The sequence below is a fragment of the Hibiscus syriacus genome, unplaced genomic scaffold (genome assembly GCF_006381635.1).
Source record: "Hibiscus syriacus cultivar Baekdansim isolate YM2019G1 unplaced genomic scaffold, ASM638163v2 tig00111276_pilon, whole genome shotgun sequence".
NCBI lineage: Eukaryota > Viridiplantae > Streptophyta > Magnoliopsida > Malvales > Malvaceae > Hibiscus > Hibiscus syriacus.
The window spans coordinates 1,342,634-1,358,068 of NW_024063043.1; the positions used below are offsets into that span (position 1 = coordinate 1,342,634).

General features: G+C 36.1%; 2 pseudogenes; one reads left to right on the forward strand and one right to left on the reverse strand.

Annotated features, from left to right (window-relative positions):
* Positions 1-739: 739 nt before the first annotated feature.
* LOC120157806 lies at positions 740-6,951 on the forward strand (annotated as a pseudogene).
* Positions 6,952-7,299: 348 nt separating this feature from the next.
* LOC120157757 lies at positions 7,300-14,094 on the reverse strand (annotated as a pseudogene).
* Between the last annotated feature and the right edge of the window lie 1,341 nt (positions 14,095-15,435).

Here is a 15,435-nt window from a genome sequence, read left to right on the forward strand (position 1 = left end):
CGAGAAAAAAAGATTTTAAGAAGAAGAATATTCTTAATAGATGTAAAATCTATAACTTAAAAAATATGAAAAAAAAAACAAAGATAGACAAATGACAATTTTATCAACCAATTAAATATACTTACTCTAATATATTAAGTTCTTGAATGTAAATAAAATAAAATGAACTAAATGAAAATGGGTATCCAAATTAGATATCCGATTTTTTATTTTTATTTTTTTGATATAATAAAAGTTTAGGTTAAGGGCGACTCTTCAGTCTATAACCAGAGTATTTCATTTAATTGAGATTTACATAAAATATTACTTATTAATCACAAAGAATGACGATATAATTCAATTTAAACTTAAACTCAAATTTCTGAATCTCCGACAATAGTTGGCATCCGAATTTATTTATGACTCCATATTATAAATCTTTATAAATGTTAATATATACAGAAAAAGTAAAATGGTTCAAATCTGAAAAATATAAATCTGAATTTCGGTAGTCAAATGTAACGGTCACGATTTACACCTAATTCACAGCAGGGACCCAATTCAGTATTTATAGCCACGTGTATGTGCATTAAGAATTTTATTAATGAAAACTATTACCGCGCAACAGCGTAGAATTGCTCTCCTTCCTATTTAATGGTTTGAAAGCTCTTAGTTGCTTTCTCAATGCATCATGTGCTACTGCAATTTTCACTTCAAAAACTTGGAAAAAAGTTTTTGGTTGATCATCCGGTCAGTTGTAGCCGGGAAGTCTCACCGGCGATCTCTCCGGAAAAGAAAGGTATTAGGTTATAGAATCTCTCGTTTGTCGTAATTTCTACGCTTTTTTGGCACCATTGCTTGCAAAAAGCCTCTTTAAGTTACATGCAAAATTCAGAGAAACGAAAGAAATCTTGGGTTTTAACTTTATTTTGTAAATAGAAAAATGCATATTTTCTTTTTAAAATCGATTAATGCATGTGAAATTTGTGATTAAAGTTATAGTGATTTGATTAATTGCCCTTTCAACTTCTGAAGGTGTTTTGGAGGTTGAAAGAAGCTTGGTTTTTGATTGATCGGAGAAGAGTCCGATTGCAAGTAAGCGACTTAGTTGCTCATGAGTTGAAAACTTCGGCGAGAAATGGTATGATCTCAACTCTTGTCGATGATTTTTTTTATTGCATGCAAATGTTTTGTTCAAGTTTTGGTGCTCTCTTGTTACTGATTTTGATTTTTCCCTTTCCCCCTCATTCATTTCGAGTTTTGTTTGGTTTCCTTGTTTGTTTGGTGTACTTCGGTCAATACTGTTTCTTGTTTGATTTGAATATTGTTTTAATGAATTAAAGTGCCTACATGGAGAATATTGTAATCCACCGAGTCTAATTGTTGTTAGTTGAATGGTACTTTGGTGCGCAATAAATTTAAATGCATAACGACTAATGAAGATAGCATAAATAAACCTAATGAAGATAGTTTGCTCTTTTAGATATGCATTTATGATGATTCATGATAAGTCTTATCATGTTGCAGCCTTGCAGGATTGAGAATTTTCATTGTTTATGTTTAACTGAAATCCTGATAATTGTTTGCTATAGATATATGGTTGGTGATTTATATTTGGCTCCATTAGGTCGGAATTTTAAGGAATTTAAATGTATTAGTAAAAGCAATCATTATTATATGCTTTAGAATTGCTGTTATGATGATAATATTAGGTTCCTTAATTCACAGCTTTAAGGAATTTAAATGTCTTAAGAAGAATAGTCAGTACTAATAAGTTGATTGCATGTATTAGACATACAGATATGTTGATTAATGTTAGGTTCCATTATTTAGTAGCCTTGAGGAATTTTTGTGTTGTAAAACGCTGCTGTGCTGCACGTGTAGCCCAAATATGCTGATATATGATTTACGTTATTTCCGTATGCTTAAATGTATTAGCAAAAGTGACCGCGACAGTTATTTTCTTAGTTGTGAAGATAAGGCATATTGTGTGAAGTTTGATTACAAATTTAAAGGTTTTGATAAAAGTAATGGTGACAATCATGTCTTATGTATAAATATTTTGAATTATGCTAGCTTCTTTATGTTAGAAGTTTGAGGAATTTGAATGTCCTGATGAAAGCAAATGAAAATTTCAAGATCATGCCTTGGTATGGTGATGATCGATTAATTGTCCTCCCATAATCAGATGCTAGAATTTAGGTTTCATTGTGTTGGAACATGAGGAATTTAAATTCTCTCTTATCAAAAAAGGAATTTAAATTCTCAATGAGAGCAATGCTGATTACTTGCCTCCGATATGCAGACATTGTGATTTATATTTAGATTTAATCAATTTAGAGCTTTAACATTAGCAATTTATGGGACTTACATTACTGATCTAAACCATTTGCATTTACCAGTTGTTGGTTTTTCTGTATTTTCCCTTTGTTATGCACTAGTTGATGGATTTGAGAGTCAGTCCACCATATCAGGTGGGTAGTATCCCTCTAAAAGAGAAAGGATATGTTTCCTTTGAGAATATTTTATGTAAAAGATTTTGTGGTTACTGTAAATTTTAACATTATCAAATACAGATGATGAGAACAAGATCTAATATATAACGATTTAACACTAAATAAGTACTCTAATAACCTAACAAAGGAGATTCATATTAATGATTAATTTCTTTGTTATGTCGACTGAATCTTTTGGCTCGCTCTTTCTAAAATTTCATTGTGAAAAGAACTTTGTTTTTCATTTGACTCCATGAAAAGATACATTATCTAATTGTGCTGCTGTATGTTTGTCCATCATGCATATTATCTAATTGGTTGAGTTGCCCTTTTCTTAAAGTTTTGGGCTTGTAAGCTTGACCTAACAGTGTCCATATTCTATTGCAAGGTATGCGTGCATACATCTTAGTAGAATTTCATAGAAAATCTAAAAGGCAACTTATAAAATAAGATTTCCTTCTCTGTTTTACTTGACCAAACAACTGTAGCTTTTATTTATCTTAATAGCAATGTACATATACAATCATATAAATGAGTGGACATTTAGTGGGTTTGCACATCCTTTTCAGTTCAGATGGTTCTCATTTCAATTCTATGAAGTGGGTTATATTCATAATGTGTAGAATCCAAACCATCATGGCATCAACACCTTCTTTAGATGCTTTTCATTGCTTCATAATCATCCTTGTATGCAAGCTTCTATCAGGAAACAGCAAAATCTGTACGGTTAATGACTCCCTTGAATGAGCGAAGCTGCTTACCTCTGGGCTCCTAGTCTAATCTGGATTATTCTTGTACTTGCATCCCCTTGCTGCCTTATTTGGGTTACATTTAAGATGAAATAAAAAAAGAAGTAACTATTGAATGTTTCAGGATTACTGATTGTTTATTTATATTATTTAGTTTTCTATTACTAGTCTTACTCTATCGTACTCATTGGATTTCATAATTCTGATCCGAAGACAGAAAAAAACTTGATCCCGCAAGAAACTATATGAATAAATAAAGTTGTCTCTATGTCAATAAAAGTTCCCAATAAAATTAATGTATAGATAGCCTCTTCAAATTATTGTAAGGAAATTTATGTTGTGCGTGTTGTAACTTTAATGCCATATAAACTGCTCGTTTTGGTCCAGATCTTAAGTGTTGACGCTTATCCCAAAAGTATTGAGATTTTTAACAAATTGCAGATATCTTACGATATTAGGCCCTTCTAGTTAGAAATAAAAGGAAATTTTTTAACATTAAAAAAGTTGAATTGGCTATAGCCATTAAAGGCAGGTTTATTTGTTGTCCCTTGCAAGTTTGCACATGTCAATTAGGTAACTCTTTTAAGATTTTAAATGCCATGATATGATTTTAGAAATCTCATTATGAGCATACCTGTACAACGACCTATCTTGATAAGTCTTATTGGTAATATCTAAGAGGGAAATGTTTCAAAGGATTCTTTTTCTGAGCTTCATTAGGAACTGAAAGGAACTGGAAATTTTTTATTCCTGATTGGACGAGCGCGTCAATTGGAATTCAATTTTGTGCATGTAAGAATGATGGTGAACCTTTTGGCTGTAACTTTTGATGATTGTTTCCTTGAAGACATATGTTTGTTACCAGCTTATTCATACCCTGAAAGTTATATTTCTATGGTACACTTTTTTAGATTGACTTGAATAACCTTATGATGGATCTATCTGACTTTAGCCTTTTACACACACACACACACAAAATACTCTTACTGATTTTAGCAAGTAACATTTTATGATTGATTTATGTCATAATTTTCTTATTACATGATTTCTTTGGGTTTTAATTTGTGTTGTCATAGGGGTCTTGTTTCACTTGTTAGTTCCTCTTGTTATGCGATAACAAATACTCCCACTTTGATTATTGTATTATTGATTTTGGGCAGTCTTTCCAGCAAAAAAGTTTATGGATGGAGAGAGATGGTGCTTGCCTAACTAATGGAGAGATAGGTTCTGACAATTCTTCAAAATCTGAAGCAAAGGGGTCATCAATGGTTTACGGATGCTGCTGCACCAGAGTTGTTCAGCAACAAGAAGCAAGCTATAGAATCCCTTAACAGCTGCCTCGTTTCAAGAATTGCAGACGCCAATGTTTTCCTTGGACCAATGCTTCCTGTTTCCAGTCAGTTTCTGGCCCATTTGGCGACCATTTATTTAGATCTGAGCCCATTCGAACGGCCTACACGGTTGATAGGAACATTTATTCTATTGATGCTGGGAATATGAATATGGGAAGAAAGGATTTTGAGGATCGGTACAATATTAGTTCATCTTCTGGTTTGTCTATGTCCCATACCACTGGAGATGCCTCTTCATTTCTTAGTTTTGGTGGAATAAGGAAAGTTAAGGTCAATCAAGTTAGGGATTCCGATAGTGGCATGCCAGTGTTAATGGGGCACCCTTATAGAGGAGTTAATAGCACATTTTCAGTGTCTAATGTTTTCAGTAAAATGATAGTGCTATATCTTTGGGCCCAACTTATGGTAGTGAGGATGAAAATACCATCTCAATGGGCCCTGCATTTAGCAAGGCAGATGACAATTTTATTTCAACTGGTAACACCTTTAACAAGAGAGCTGGTGACTTCATACCTGTGGGCCACAATTACAAGGGAAATGAGAGTATTTTATCAATGGGTCAGCCTTTTGACAAGAAAGATGGCAATTTTATTCCGATTGGTCTCATATGAGAAGGGAGATGCCAACTTGATTTCATTGAGCTCATTTTATGGTAAGGGGCAGGAAAATTTCATTTCGATGGCCTCTGAGTATAGTAAACCAATGAGAGTATGGTTTCGATGGCTTCCTCTTTTGATAAGGAAGGCGATAATATCTTACCGATGGGTCCGTTATATCATAAGTCAGATTGTAACATCACATGGCTCCCATACAAGACAAAGGAGAGTCTAATATTCTATCTACGCATCAAAACTACAACAAGGGCGAAAGTAATTCCATATCTTTTGGGGGTTTCCATGATAAACCCGAGGCTAATCTCTGGTAGTATTATTAGTTGTTATGACTTATGGATGAATATTCAGAATTCAGCACAAGCTTCAGAAGTTCCTTGCCAGCAACTGTTGGTCGAGGCAAACACTGATTCAAATGTAAATAGTGCACCAAAAAGTAGTCTACAATTGATATCAAACTGAAGCATAAAGAAACTGTGACATCGAAAAAGTTTCTCCCAACAATTTCCTTCCAATGTCAAGAGTTGTTTCAACTGGTATGCTTGATGGGGTGGTGTGAAGTATGTTTCTTGGTCACGGGAGGTGAGTCATTTCCTAAACTTTTCATCGGTGTGATTTTACTTATGTAACGTGACCTTTTCATTGGCAGAAAAACCTTAAAGGATATATACAAGGGACAGGGTATATGTGCGGTTGCAACGACTGCAAGTTTGAAAAAGTAAGTGACTGAAAACATAATAGAAACTGAAAAAACAGGAAGAAAAATAAAAACTGAATTTCTTAATTTCTAATCTGCCGTAATAGTATATGTATGTGTCCCTTATTTAACTTGGTAATTAATTCCTGATAAAATATTTTACCGGAAGATATAGTTTATCCGGAGATAAACATAATAAGGACTCATAATCTTAAAGACTCCTAAAACAGTAGGTACTTAATCAAGCAGTAAAATAATATAGTTAGGACTCTAATACAATTCGAAAAAAGGCAACTTGTTTGGTCACTACTTTTCAGCCTTGTTTTAAGATGCCAACCGACTGTGTTCATTGCGAAGTTATAGGAAGAGAACTAGATACTATTCTGAGTATCATTACTGTATGATTCATCATCTATGTGCAGGCTCTGAATGCGTATGAGTTTGAGCGCCATGCTAGTTGCAAGACCAAACACCCCAACAATCACATTTACTTTGATAATGGAAAGACCATCTATGCAGTGGTTCAAGAGCTCAAGAACACTCCACAAGAGTTGCTTTTTGATGCAATTCAAACCGTGACAGGTTCTCAGATCAACCAGAAGAACTTTCGCATCTGGAAAGGTTAAGTAGCTGTTTAGTTGGCCGACCTTGCTTCTACTCTTAATCTTTTTTACGTACCTGTGGATATGGATTTGGTTGTCTAAGGACTTTTCACTTTCGTGGAAAGATTTAAAATATTGAGCATATTTGTATTGTATCAAACAAAAAACTCATGTTTAGCATTCACATCCGAGTTAGAGTAAGTGTGCCCATGTCCTTTTTCTCTCATAAGTTTTGTCGACTGAAATTCTTTGTTTACTTTTTGCAGCATCATATCAGGCTGCCACCCGTGAGCTTCAGCGTATCTATGGAAACGATGATGCTGTTGTGTCATCTTTGAGATGAAGACTCAGCCTTTCAAATCTTGTGAGGAGGGTCAGATCTGTACACAGCAGCTTGTATCTTTGTACTAAACATAGACTGGTTTTGGGATTTCAATAATATACGCAGATAAATGCTAGGGATCTTGGCTTTCCAAAAATTTCTAAATGAGATTTGATATTTGATTACCATATTTGTTGAGTTATAGAATTTTAATTATTCTGTGCATCTCTGTTATTCATGATACAGGTACTAGTCCTGTACCTAGTTTAATAGGTAAGCTTAGTTCTTTTGCCCCGGATATAGGTACTCCTATATCGTGTCGTGTTCATGTTGAATATGGGTATTGTATATTCGAGTATGTATCAAATATGGGTATTGGAGATAAAGTTGTTAGGCATGCATGCATATTTTAGACATGAATATAGGTCAAACACATTGGATACAGAACGAAGAATCCGAATGATGATATAATCAAGCGGTATTTGTGCACATCAGCTCAATCCATGTAGGGGGGGGAAAACAAAACTATGATCCTTAATTAGTAGGTATTGGTTGTGTTTTCAAACAGTTCAATGGTGGTTGTCGCCTTGCTGTGGTTTAAATCTAGGACGACAAAATCTTGATCTGAAACCATAGTTGTGATATGGTCATTTATGACAACCATTTTCACATCATTTGCTGCATCCATTGATGATTGTTTATCCTTGCTCTTACCCCAAAACTAGATAGAGACCAGCAACAATTACAACCGCTCCAAGTACCCTATAAAAAAGGTTGCAACAATAAAGATAACATTCATTACATCCACAACCATAACATAATTGTAATTTAATTAGAAAATTTTGTATAGCAATATTAAAATTAATATAGCGGAGAAGAGGTATTTTGATATAATACCTTCCCAAGTAGAGCACTTCGGACAAGATAAAGGAGCTCAAAATTGCAACAATAACCATGCTTAGAGGATTAAATGCAGTGACAAAACAGGTCCTTGGTTTTCATTATTACTCCTTGAACATAGTAACCTACTCCGGAACCGACTACTCCCTGCAACCAAACGCAATAGTTATTATATTCGGGGATTTTTATGGTGCTATTTTAAATGAATTGAGAATTGTCTTACAGCGTAAACTGCAGCTAAGAGTTTAACATCCAAATGAACAGACCAGACTGCAGCATCGCTTGCTTCCATTGCCACTGCTACAATGCTTCCTTCAATGGTGCCCGCCAGCAGATTAATGCTGTCAAGGAGAGCTCGGCAGGGTATGCTTTTAGGGTATCGCCTATAATACAAATCATTACACGTTTGTCAAACTAGAATCAACCCAACAGTTGGTTGGTTAATAGAGAAGATAACGAGACAACTGTTGAAATTCAAAGCAGCAGCCGGCTGCTTGAATTGGGGGCTGCTTATTTTTTTATTATTTTGTAATAGGATTAATTATAAAATTGAATCATTGAACTTTAGGGTATTTACAAAGATTAGTCCATAAGTTTCAACTATAAATACCCTAGCTCATTAGCTTCAAAATCATCCCAAAATCTTCTAGTTCACTCTCAAGTGTGTTGTGTAAACACTGTAATTTTCTCTTAGTAAAAGATCTGCAGCAGTCCGGAGACGTAAGCACAAATTGGCTGAACTCGTTATCAAATTTCGGATATTATTTTTCCGCTTATTCGCATTCTCATAATTGGTTATAGGGAAATTACTGTTACTCGGTTTATTCCTAACAACTGGTAATCAGAGCTTTTGGTTGTGAATTTGTCAATTTTCTGTGAGGTTACTATTCATTACCATTCACATGAATAGTGAATTTCGTGAATAGTAAAATTCGGTCGGCGATACGAGTTTGTCGACGGAGGTGTTCTAATACACGGCGGTTCGCAGAAATTGTCAGAAACGATCCAAACGAAGCCAGATTCGAGGGGAGCGATGGCTGCAGACGAAGGGAAGGTGAAAATTGAAAAGTTCGATGGTGCGGACTTTGGCTTTTGGAAGATGCAGATTGAAGATTTTCTGTACCAGAAAAATCTATATCAACCCTTTCAGGAAAGCAACCAGAGGGCATGAAGAATGAAGACTGGCTCTTCTCGACAGACAAGCCCTCGGAGTTATCCGACTGACGTTGTCCGAAATGTTGCTTTCAACATAGCAAAGGAAAAGACACGGCGGGTCTTATGGCAGCTCTCTCCAGTATGTATGAGAAGCCATCGGCCTCAAACAAAGTTCATTGATGAGACAATTATCAATTTGCGGATGACGGAAGGGGCATCGGTGGCACACACCTAAATGAACTCAACACAATCACAACCATTTGAGTTCAGTGGAAATGAATTCGATGAGAAGTTCGAGCTTTAATTCTTATCATCTCTACCAGACAGTGGAATGCTACTATTACAGCAGTCAGCAGTTCATCGGGAAACAGCAAATTAAAATTCGACGATGTTCTGGATCTGGTACTGAGCGAAGAAATTCGACGGAGAGAATCGGGTGAAGCATCAGCCTCCCCAGCCTTGCACACGGAGTCTAGAGGGAGAACTTCAGAAAGAAATTCAAATCGTGGCAGATCAAAATCCAGAAGGGGAAAATCAAGAACAGGAAATAAAGATTTTACCTGTTATAATTGCGGCAAGAAGGGTCACTTCAAAAGAGATTGCCGAGCACGAAGAAAATACCGGCGCACAGGAATCTACAAACATGACAGAGGAGACAGGTGATGCCATGATTCTAAGCATCAACAGTCCGATTGAATCATGGATCTTGGATTTAGGGGCATCTTTCCACTACACCCCATGCCTAGAAATAATGGAGAACTATGTCAGTGGTGATTTTGGGAAGGTTCATCTAGCTGATGATGAAACTTTGAAGATCGTCGGAAAATAAGACATCCGACTAAAGCTGTCAAACCAGACCACCTGAAAGTTGACAGGAGTGAGACATATTCCTGGCCTCAAAAGAAATCTGATTTCTGTAGGACAGCTTGATGGAGAAGGTTATAGTACAACCTTTTCAGGCTGTGAATGGAAGATTACCAAGGAGCACTGTCATGCTCGTGGTAAGAAGACTGGTACCTCTTGTAACCTCAAATTTAGAGAATATCATTGCAGTAGCAGATGTTGATGGAAAATCAAACCTATGGCACCAAAGGCTTGGTCATATGAGCGAGACATGAATGAAGATACTTCTGTCAAAAGGGAAGCTGCCAGATCTAAAGAATGTAGATGTCGGACTATGCGAGGATTACATCTTTGGCAAACAAAAGAAAGTCAGTTTTGCAAAGATTGGCAAGACACCCAAGGCAGAAAGGTTAGAATTGGTTCATACTGATGTATGAGGACCATCCCCAGTTCCATCTCTTGCAGGCTCACTATATTATGTCACCTTCATCGATGATTCAACAAGGAAGGTGTGGGTTATTTCTGAAGAAGAAATCAGAAGTCTTCGATATCTTCAGAAAATGGAAGGCCATGGTGGAAAATGAGACTGGTTGAAAGTTAAGCGGTTGAGGTCTGACAATGAGGAGAGTACAGGACAGTAATTCAGAGATTTCTGCACAAACAATGGGATCAAGATGGAGACAACAGTTCCCAAGACACCGTAACATAATGGTGTATCAGAGCGCATGAACAGAACTCTGAATGAACGTGCCAGAAGTATGAGGATACATGCCGGCTTGCCCAAATTTCTATGGGCTGAAACAATCAACACTGCAGCTTACTTGATCAACCGTGGGCCCTCAGTTCCTTTGGATGGCAGAACACCAGAGGAAGTTTGGAGCAAGAAAGAAATAAACCTTTCACACTTAAGAGTGTTTGGTTGTATTCTTATGTACACATAAAATCTGCTGAAAGAAGTAAACTTGATGCCAAGTCCAATAAATGCATCTTTGTTGTTACGGTGGTGATGAGTTCGGTTACGGTTTTGGGACTACGAAAATCGAAAGATCATCAGAAGCAGAGACGTTATTTTCAATGAAAATGTGATGTACAAAGACAGGTCAACCGCATAATCAAGTAATACCGAAGCTGAAATAAAGGAATTTGCTGAGTTCGATGAGATTTCTGGAAATGATGTTCAGATCAGTCCTGAAGCAGTTCAAGAGGAAGAACCAGGCACACCAGAACTGAGACGCTCCTCCAGAATTCCTAAACCAACCCAACGGTATTCGCCTTCTTTGCACTAATTGTTGCTGACTGACAATGGTGAACCAGAGTGCTATGATGAAGCGATGCAGGTGGATGATTCAATCAAGTGGGAGTCTTCCATGAAAGATGAGATGGACTCGCTTATGTCAAATCAGACGTGGGGATTAGCTGAATTACCACCAGGCAAGAGAGCGCTCCATAACAAGTGATTTACAGGATCAAAGAAGAGCACGATGGGCAAACGCTACAAAGCAAGATTGGTTGTCAAAGGCTTTCAGCAAAAAAGAAGGTATTGACTACAATGAAATTTTCTCTCCAGTCGTGAAGCTGTCTACAATCAGACTGGTATTGAAAATTGTAGCTGCAGAGAATTTACATCTTGAGCAGTTAGATGTAAAGACAACTTTCCTTCATGGTGATTTAGAGGAAGAAATCTATATGAGGCAGCCAGAAATCTTCATAGAGGCATGCTTCATAGAGGCAGGCAAGAAAAACCTAGTATGCATGTTGAAGAAGAGCTTGTATGGTTTAAAACAAGCTCCTAGACAGTGGTACAAGAAGTTCGATAACTTCATGGGTAGCAGTGGTTTTACCAGATGTCAAGCAGATCATTGTTGCTACATCAAGAGGTTCGACAACAACTTCATTATTTTATATTGTACGTTGATGACATGCTCGTTGCAGGCTCAGATATGCAAGAGATTATCAACTTGAAGAAAAAATTGTCGAAGCAGTTTGCTATGAAGGATCTGGGCGCTGCAAAGCAGATTCTTGGGATGAGGATCAAGAGGGACACAAAGTCGGGGACTTTGATGTTATCACAGGCTGAGTACATCAACAAAGTACTCTCCAGGTTCAACATGCAATATGCTAAACCAGTAAGTACACCTTTAGGTGTTCATTTCAGACTCTCCAAAGAACAGTCACCAAAGACGGAGAAAAAACGTGCACACATGATGAAGGTGCCGTATGCCTCTGATGTATGCCATGGTTTGTACTAGACCAGATATTGCTCAAGCAGTGGGAGCTGTTAGCAGGTACATGAATAATCCAGGCAAGGTACACTGGGAAGCTGTCAAATGGATCCTCAGATATCTGCGGGGGTACTACAACAAAGCACTTTGTTTCAAAGGTGGAGATACGATACTGACAGGCTATGTAGATGCGACTTAGCCGGAAATGTTGACATCAGAAGAAGCACTACTTTCAAAGGTGGAGATACGATACTGACAGGCTATGTAGATGACTTAGCCGGAAATGTTGACATCAGAAGAAGCACTACAGGGTATGGGAGATACGATACTGACAGGCTATGTAGATGCTGACTTAGCCGGAAATGTTGACATCAGAAGAAGCACTACAGGGTATGTCTATACTCTAGGAGGAACTGCAGTGAGTTGGGTTTCTCAACTATAGAAGATAGTTGCTCTCTCCACAACTGAAGCAGAATATGTCGCTGTTACGGAAGCCAACAAGGAGATGGTTTGGCTCCAAAGTTTCTTGGAAGAGTTAGGCAAGAAACAAGAAAACAATGTCTTGTATTGCGACAGTCAAAGTGCTATCCATCTAGCGAAGAATCCGTCTTTTCATTACAGGACGAAGCACATACAATTGCGATATCATTTTATCCGGTCTTTGGAAGATGGGATTTTGAAACTTGAAAAGATTAGTGGAGCTCAAAATCCGGCAGACATGTTGACAAAGATGGTGACCACAGAAAAACTGAAGTTGTGTTCAACTTCAGTTGGCATGCTAGAGTAACAAGACTAGAAAAGCTGCTGCATTGATCGAGGTGTGAAGACAGATTAAAATCAGTCTTCAAGTGGGAGATTGTTGAAATTCAAAGCAGCAGCCGGCTGCTTGAATTGGGGGGGCTGCTTATTTTTTTATTATTTTGTAATAGGGTTAATTACAAAATTGAATCATTGAACTTTAGGGTATTTACAAAGATTAGTCCATAAGTTTCAACTATAAATACCCTAGCTCATTTAGCTTCAAAATCATCCCAAAATCTTCTAGTTCACTCTCAAGTGTTGTGTAAACCCTGTAAATTTTCTCTTAGTAAAAGATCTGCAGTCTGGAGACGTAAGCACAAATTGGCTGAACTCCGTTATCAAATTTCGGATATTATTTTTCCGCTTTTATTTCGCATTCTCACTAATCTGGTTATAGGGAAATTACTTGTTACTCGGTTTATTTCCTAACAACAACTTACCTGTAAAATGACGAAACCAGGCCAGCAAAAACAGCCGACAGTGATCATGAGAGCACCTTTAACCGGATCTTGCTCTGGTTCAGACGCAGTTGAATGCTCAAGTAAGCAATTTGATTTGGTCCACGGCGTCCTTTAATCAATGTCATCAACATTGCACCCCCAACTGTCACAATCGTGCCTAATATCTTTGCCTGGCTATGGAATCTTCTTATATTAACCTTCTCAAGCCTGCAACAAATTTCCCTCGTAGAATCAATCCATTACCCAACTTCACTTTAACAAAACAAATATATATATAGATATATATATACATAATTCAAAACATTCGAAACCAGCTGTTATATGTATATTAGAATTTAATTACTTGAAGATCAAGGCAAGCAAAAATACAAATGCAGGAAGAACATTGGACATGGCAGATGTGAAGGTTGCTGTGGTATACTTCATGCCAGTGTAGTATAAGTTTTGGTCAATTGTTGGCCCGCACAACATGATTAATATTTCCCGATTAATAAATTGACCAAAGTAAGTAGTAAAATTATTGAAAATAAAATACATTTTTACTTACTCCAATAAACCTAGAATCAGTATCTTAATGAATATGGACAGGCTCATTTTTGGCCTAATCTTCCTGTAAAGTAATAATCACTCAAATGGGTGAGCTTAAGGAACAACTACAGATATTAAGAGAATAAATAAATAAATAAATAAATAAAAGAAAGAAATTTAGACCTATCCAAAACAATGGAAAATGGAGCAATGACAAGAGTGTCAATGGCATGCCTGTAGACGACCAGAACATGCTGATTCATGCCTTGGTCCAAAGCAAACTTGCTAATTAAGGACATCCCTGAAAACCCAAACTGCAAAAATATTGCAGCCAGAAATGACTTCGATTGATCCAGCATTGCACCAAAAGTATTCATAATATTTTTGTTTTTCTTTATGCAGGATGTCTCTTTTATCATTAATGGCGAAGAATGAAGAACAATGTGTAGGTTCTTATATACTGAGTGTTTTTGGTGTAAAATATTTGCAATCCTCCACACGTCTTTGTATTCAAGTCTGGGGATTCCATTAAAATGAACTGAAACTACCATTATTCCAAAGGCTTTTTTTTAAGACAAAGGGAAACGAAACTCTTATCGTCACTAAAAAAACATCATGAAAACCAGCAGTCTTTTTCTACGTAATATCTAGAATGAATTTAATTCTAATTTAATGTAAGCCATCCATTTAACTCTAAATCCTAAACAATCAAGGAATTGACAACAACTTCTAAATTACTTGACGAAAACATTGTATTTGTTAATTTTTAATATTTTGAGGAACTATTCTTACAATCAGGGACAGACTTGGGAAATTATACTAGAGGTGAGAACCCTCGCCCCATCCCTGCCTACAAGATTGGCATCCTAATCAGATTACATTCACAGCTCCATTTTGGCATTCTGAGAACAACGGGAAGTCAATGCTCCACTGATGTGTGTAGTGAGAATTTAACAAGTTAGGTAATAACTTAATCTTGATTTTGACCTATTTCCAATGGATTTATAGACTTTTAGCCGATGGAATTTCAATTCAAGTTTAGTTACATATATAAATTAAACAAACATAACTCCTGGCCTCAAATGCTGATTTTGGGTGGTGGAAATTTGTGGCTTTAAATCAAAGTACACTATTGTTCTAAATTGTCATAATAATATTTCCATTCCTACTATTTGCTCAGTTTTTCACTTTAGTCTCAATCTTTGAATTCTAATTAAAATTTTAATGATATGAACATGCCATTTCATCTAATTTTTCACATATATTTTATAAAAAAAAATTAAAAGATGAGATTTGGTTTAACTTTTGAAGATCTGAACTAAATAAATCGATTACATTTTTTAGAGTAAAAAATTACATGTAAAATTTTAATTAATTTTAATATAAACATAAAATTAAATATTTAAATATAAAATAAATCAATGAAATTATTTAATAAATTTCATATAAATAGTTAAATTTACAACAATAATTTGCTTTGTTTGTAAAATTTGCACCTGTTACTACTTATAATGGTGCTTTTCGTCAGTCAGCACTTGTACAAGTTGTTTCAAGCTTTCTTTCAATGTTTCTGAATTTGTTCATATTGTTCCTTATTTGATTCAAAATTACTTGGGAGATGTCTCATTAGAGACATTAAAAATCAGTGTTTGGAAAGGTTTCTTAACAAATACCCTTTGTTCTTAGTACCTAACAATAAACCCATAATTATATTGGAA